This window comes from Notothenia coriiceps, unplaced genomic scaffold (genome assembly GCF_000735185.1).
Source record: "Notothenia coriiceps isolate Sejong01 unplaced genomic scaffold, NC01 NC01_scaffold00004483, whole genome shotgun sequence".
NCBI lineage: Eukaryota > Metazoa > Chordata > Actinopteri > Perciformes > Nototheniidae > Notothenia > Notothenia coriiceps.
Genome location: NW_011337184.1, coordinates 612,268 through 619,528, shown reverse-complemented (window position 1 = coordinate 619,528; position 7,261 = coordinate 612,268).

The window sequence follows — 7,261 nt, the reverse complement described above, 5'->3', positions numbered from 1 at the left end:
CACCCCCCCCCACCAAAATCAAGTTGAACTGCCCCAGCCCCAGTAAAAACCAGAGGTTTTAAAAAGAAATAGTTCTTTTTTTGAAATAATGGTTTTAGTGTGCAATTATAGGTTTTAATTTTGTATTTGTGTTAATTTAAAATAAATCAAACTCCCAAAAAACGTATACAGCTTTTATTAACATTGGAATTTACTGTGTAAGCGGCTGCGGGGGGGAGAGCTTTAGAGAGCTCTCTCCTGAAAGACTGAGAGGCTCTGATAACCTCAGCTCAGTGAGGTAAAGGCACACATATGATCATTATAGTTATAAAAAAATAAGAGAATAGATGAAAAACAGGTATAAAATACTATATGACAGTACAAAAAAGTTGTTATTAATAAACAAGAATACAGTTTAAAAGGGGAGTGATTTGTAAAATATCCATAAAGAAAAAGGAAATCTGCTTACAGTTCTGTTTCATATCGTGTTGAGAGATGTACCCATAGATCTCCTAATGTTGCTCTCAAAGTGCACCAGATTGAGGCTTTTAACTTCAACATTAAAAAAAAAAATCATCCCGGGGGAGCATGCCCCCCGGACCCCCCCAGAGGTGGTTAGGTCCCCCCCCTTAAATCATGTTCAAATAGATAGGATACTAAATACAGTTGCACACACATATCTTTCTGTTTTGGTTGTCATGCCACAACCGTGCACTTGCCTGAATGCGCGAGTCTTAGTGAGTGTCTGCATTTTGGGGGTGGGGGGCACCAGTTAAAATCTTGCCTAGGGCAGCAAATTGGTCATGGCCGGCCCTGGCTAGATAGTTTACGGCATATCTGCAATTATATTGGAAGGAATCATGTGATCACGTTGTTAAAATAAGCCGATAAAAACGTACTTGTTGTTGCCAGTGACAGTGGTACTGGTTGGCCATCATAAATTGCCACCGTAATTGTAACAAAATACTATCTTAAAGTTACCCTCCCAACCATGCACTCTACACACTCTCACACCCAAAAGGGTTGCTAAGGTACACACATCATTGTAACAACCCACATCATTATTGATACCTTGCAACATGGTACAAAACTGATTATTTCAGAGCCCACACTCTTTTCAGATGAAATTATATGTGCACACACTCAAAACAACACACTCAATCTGAAAATGCTCAGCCCTGCCTACACATTCCTTTATACACACAAAGGAAGATGCTTTTGAGGGCAAATAGGATACTAGTCAAATGCAAGGCTTTCTAAGAGTGATCAGACAATAACACGGTGTACTTTTTCCTGGCAGTGCATGTGTGATGAGGACAAAACAACTGACGACAACATCAATAAACCTGGATGTGGTCACTTTGTCACAACTTAAATTACAGTCTTGTATAAAACTTCCAAAACACATAATTACACAAAGATATACAGCCAATGGTACCCACTGAGTATAAAAGGGATGACAGTGTTCTGCGGGCTGATTGCTATAGGGGGGAATATATTAAAGACAAATTGGCACTCCAGGAACACTGAAGGAAGTCTAAAACCGTCATTATATCTCCACGAGACATGCCCAGACAGCCAAGAGGAATATTGTTCATTTTGTTCACAGCCAGGAGCTTAGAACGTAATTGTATTATATCGTTATTATATGTGTGAAACAGACTGGAAGTTTTGCTGCTTCTAATTATGATGCAGAAGAGAGTTTTAGTGCAAAATGCTGGACATAGACTGTAAAAGAAATAAGGAAAGAATGATAAGAAATACATGGAGTCAAAACATGATGGATACAGAAAGACAAAGCAGTGATATGGAAGGATGTGCTGGCATGTCAAGTACTGCAGAAACTGCACTGCAGGGTTATAACCTGCACACCACACTCCTGATCATTTATTCAACTCATCTGTTACATAAATAAACCAAAACACAACAGATCCGCCCCTGGCGTCCTGTGAGAGCCAATGCATTCGGCTGAAGCAGTGAAGCAGGTTAAATCTTCGGCAGCAGAGCACGGTGGGTACCAGCGTGGATGAGTCATCAGCCCACACAGGTTCACATCAATATAATCACACAACCGGACGCAGGATAACATCTAAATTTCAAGATTCACCTGTTCAAACATTTAGATCGCTTACAGATATTTGCTAAGAAGTGTGGGCAGGGATGATGTGCTTTATGTAGGCATGCAGAGGCAGTAAAGTGGTTTAATGAAATGAATAGCTGGGCATGATGCCAGGAAAAGAGAGTAAGAAACAATAAAGTTAGAGAGAAGTGGATGAAAGGGTGAAAAAACTAAAGAAATAGTTCACAACTAAAGAGAGAGGCTAGCAGCAGAGGCAGGGAAGATGGGAGGCAGGGTTTGATGTTCAGAGTGGGAGGGAGTTCAGGAGGGAGGCAACGAGGATACACTGTGGAGAGAGGGAGGGAGAAAGAGAGTGTGTATGGAGGAATTTGACTGTGTTCAGAGTATGGGAGATGGGACGGACTGACTGTACCGTACCAGGTATTGAAGAGGGGACCTAGAGAGATCATGCAACAGAAGCACACATCTCTTTTTCTGCACAAAAGCATTGTTAACTTGCATTCGACTGGAGGTTTGTCCACACTCAGTGGGAAACAGTGACTGTGACGTGGGGGCAGGCAGACTGTTATGGAGGTAAGTTACCTTCTGTGGGACGTGCAGGAAAGTTGTGGCTGTTCGATTGAATGTGACAAGAGTACTCACAGTGAGTCTGGGTGGCATTACAGAGTTGTGTGATTTGTTAAAGGGGGCTGACTTAATGTGACTTGTGGGAAGTTTTTTAGCTATATGTAAGGTACCAAATGAAGGCATGGGTTTATTTTGTTTCCACATTTAGGTATATCCATTCGACTTAGTTGACTGAAAGTTGTTCAGCATGGAGGAAATCCAAGTCCTGCAATTTCCAAAAAAGCTCAAAGTAAAAACTTGACGACATGCCAGCTCTGATTGAAATGTCAACATTTTCTTGTGTTTCTTTGCAGACAACTACCAATCATGTGATTCAGCACAGCCATAACTTGACAAACCATTGTTTTAAAACTAGGGAAATGATAGGGTCTTTATTTAGATGTTGCACTATACACAGCAATTTGAGGAAATGAATGGCGTTGGCCACAGAGCCAGGTAGTTAAAGGTGTTTCAAGCATGAATTCATGTCCATATATAGGTCCCACCCTGTGATTCTCCTAAATCATTCAAATCATATTCTTATAATTTGACAGTGTAATTTACACAAGGTGGAGGTCTGTGTGGGGAATGATTCACCTTCAGCACAACCTCATAGTCTCAGGACTGTCACACCTGTGTACAGAGATGTATGTGTTGAGACCTGTGGGGAGCAGGAATTAGCTTACTGCACATTGTGCTGGTGACAAGGTGAATACGAGAAAAAAAGGCACCTGCTCAGGCATGTTCAGCTTTGCCCTTTACTCTAACTTATTGTGCGAGAAAAAACAACAACGGAAGAATCACAAGGGGGTGTGGAGGATGAATGTCGCAAGTTGTAAAGACAGTAATGTCCCAGCAGAGAAAAGCTGTTTATCTGATGTTAAGTGCACGATTATATTTGCAATTGTTTCATAATAGCTAACACAGTTTAGTTCCCTAGCGTGTGACAAACCATCGGAGCTGTCATGACCTGCTAAAGGATGCGCGTCTTAAAATAACTGTCCCAGATACCCAAATGCAGCATCCTTCCACGAGTGAAGACTCTTTCTCAGAGAAATACAGCATCCCACCATCTTTGGGAGTTTTTGCTCTGTATGATGTTGCAAACTTTTCAGTAATGATTCATGTGAACGTTCTCAAAATAGAGGTATATTCTCATGGTATGTGAGTCAGCTTAGCAACTGTGCACAGCAGGTGAGTGACAGACGTGACTTTTGTGAGTTATGACAACTCAAACTGTTGAAAGAACCACACAGAGTTTCCCACCATGAACAATTTAGCATTGCAAGGTCAGGGGGGCTGTTATTATGGAGCTAAGCGCAGCTATCGCATGCAGCACATATTTCCAGCTGCTTTCAGAAAGATATATAGACCCCTTACAGTGAGCTTGTTATGTCTTCTCTTACTCCCACAGCCACACACACACACACACACACACACACACACACACACACACACACACACACAAGCACACACACACACACACAGGAGGATGGGAGGATGTTTATACTCCAGAATGACAACCTTATCACTGAGTCTTCAGCTTGCAGGGTCAATAGGCCTCAGGAAAGCCTCATTCTGTACCTATGAATGTCCTTCCACAGTGATAACGTGTCAAACGCAAACACATAAGACAGAGTTTTAAGAGATGGTGGAGTGACTATGTGAGGAACAGAAAACTTAAGAGAGTTTATGTTTATGTTATGTAAACCGGCTCTATGCTTATCCGGGTTTTGCCTTTCCTATAGTGTGTTATAGGTTTTTGAGCATGTAAATGGTCTGTAAAGGCTACAATCCCAAACTTCCCTCCAGAGGGAGTTTCTCTCCCACACACTTGGATTTGTTTGTTTATTTCCCTTACATAGTGACATCACTAAGTAACGCTTGTGCTTCTATTGGCTAGCGCTCTAACACAACGTACGTGATAAGGGGCGGGACATCTCTTGGCAGTTGACCAATCACAACAGAGCCAGCCAGCTAACTAATCAGAGCAGACTGGGCTCTGGTTCCAGACAGAGGGTGAAAAGAGGCGCTGCAGCACGCAGCATGTAGACATGTCAGTAGAGGCACAAAACACCTGAAATGAGCATAATAGGGCCGCTTTAAAAGATGCTTATCTCAAATTAACATTTTGTCAAGTGGGCTCATACAAAACATTGACTAGAATCCAGTGAATAGCCGGTATAATGTGTCACCATCACAACTCTGTGCTTTGACTGCAAGGGTGCCTTTCATGCTGAAAGCTCGATTATTGTAGAAATAATGATCCGACACGAGAACGAAGCTTTTATGACAATACATCAAGTTCAATTTCATATTCATGCGGCTGTTCCATCATGCATAAATGACACAGCGTGTTCAAAACAAGTGAAGGATAATGGAAAAGGTAAATATTTGTGGATAATGGATGAGCAATAATTCAAAATGTCTAAAAATACGTCCGTGTGTTACAATACATTCTCACTTGCTCTTTTTTAGAGTGGGATGAAAGCCTTACATGTAAATATTTCATGACTATGGAGTCGGCTGGGGATCTCCTGTAACTTTAAGACACATACGACTCTGTAAAACTATTTTTGGATTGATTCCAGGTCACTGCATTAGTTTAAAGCATTACAGAAAAGTGCATAGACATATTGTAATAAAATAATCAATCGTGTAATCAATCGTGCCGCTCAATAAAGGAATATAAAATAAAATTTAATTTTAGAACTCCTTAAATTCATGAGCATCAATTCCCATCCTTGTCAGAGCACTAAAGGCTTCCATTTAGACTCCATTAAAAATACATTTTCCTCTACACTCCATCTGCCAAGGTTATGCAAATGCCTGTGCTAAAGAAGCAGTAGTAGGCCAGCCATATCAACTCAGTGAGCATTGCACACAAATTCTTCATCTATTGAAACCTATGGAGGCTGATTGTTGGGCTGACCTAATGTCTCATTTGGATGCACATAATAGTATCTGAATGCAATCTAATTCATACAGGGGGGTCCGTCACTAAAAGCTAGCCTGGAGTCAAAGATGCGGCCACACGGCTGCCAATAAAAGACACCGAGATCGAATTAATGAGCAATTACTCGCGTAATTCAAGTGAACGTGCGTTTAAGAAAACCTTTTTCTACATGCAAACTTTAAACAGAGGAGACATTGACTGTTTGCTGTACAGTAGCATCAGTGTATAATGCCAACGTTAGATCCACACAATATAAATCTGTCTTCCACACACACTTTTGTCTTTCCATGTCTGTTTCTTTCTCTTTGTCCCGTGCCTGGTGTTCCATCTCCTTACTCCAGGGCCGTAATGAGTGTCTGCTATTCTGTTCCTCAGCATCGAAGCCCTATTCATGCTCAATCTCCTTTACAATGCACTAAACGGATTACCCAATTAGCTGCTATTGGATGCCATTGTGCGTGTGCAAGTGTGTATGTGTGTGTGTGTGTGTGTGTGTGTGTGTGTGTGTGTGTGTGTGTGTGTGTGTGTGTGTGTGTGTGTGTTACAGCAGGTAGCTGCAGTTGTTTGTTTGCTTCAGATTGAAACTATTNCATTGCAGTAAAGGTGGGGTAGGTAAGTTTGAGAAACCGGCTCGAGATACTTCATTAATATCGGGATGTTAAGAGCATTCCATGGAATATAACAACAAGTGTATCTCGAGCCGGTTTCTCAAACTTACCTACCCCACCTTTACTGCAATGAATTCAGAAGAAGAATAACTTTATTTAAAGTCAGATATTGATGCAAAGATTAGCAGGAAAGTAAAGGCAGTGCTCGTTCGTTTCATTTTGGGTAAAAAGTGTTTGTTTGTATTTTGCTGATAAGAGATGCACGTAAACAAGGAGCAGTCTTACGTGGATGCAAATACATGCTAACACAAACAAAACATTGAATTACTTTGTGTATTTAATCTTTAATTAAACCAAATCATTAATCTTCTAGAACATCATTTGCAGATGATTTGATGATGAGTATAATCATTTGTTTCCTGCCAGTGGATCTGTATTTCAGAGATGAAATAATTAAACCCAGCGCAGTGATGCATAATGGTTGTGGCGAGCCGTGACAGCCTTTATAATGATGCATTGCGGTCACACAAAGAGAAACTGAATGTTTTCATGGGTTTTGTGCTCTTCTGTTTTCTGTTGTCGATTTGTTCCTCTCAGAAGCTTTTTCACACAGCGAGATGGGACACGTTATCTTTTGCTTGCAGTCGTGCTTTTATGTTTCACAAAGAAATGAAATGTTTTATTTAACACATAAAAGCTCTCTTACACTAAAAAATAATAGCTTTTGAATCACTCAGAACAAAGACGTTAAATATTTGTGTGCAGAATAATAAGAGTGAGTTGAAATCGAGTTGAAATAATACACAATTAAAGAGTCCTCTCCAGCTGATGTTCAGGTGTATATCAGTATGTAGTGTCTCTACTTTAAAGAGTCCTCTCCTGCTGATGTTCAGGTGTATATCAGTATGTAGTGTCTCTACTTTAAAGAGTCCTCTCCTGCTGATGTTCAGGTGTATATCAGTATGTAGTGTCTCTACTTTAAAGAGTCCTCTCCTGCTGATGTTCAGGTGTATATCAGTATGTAGTGTCTCT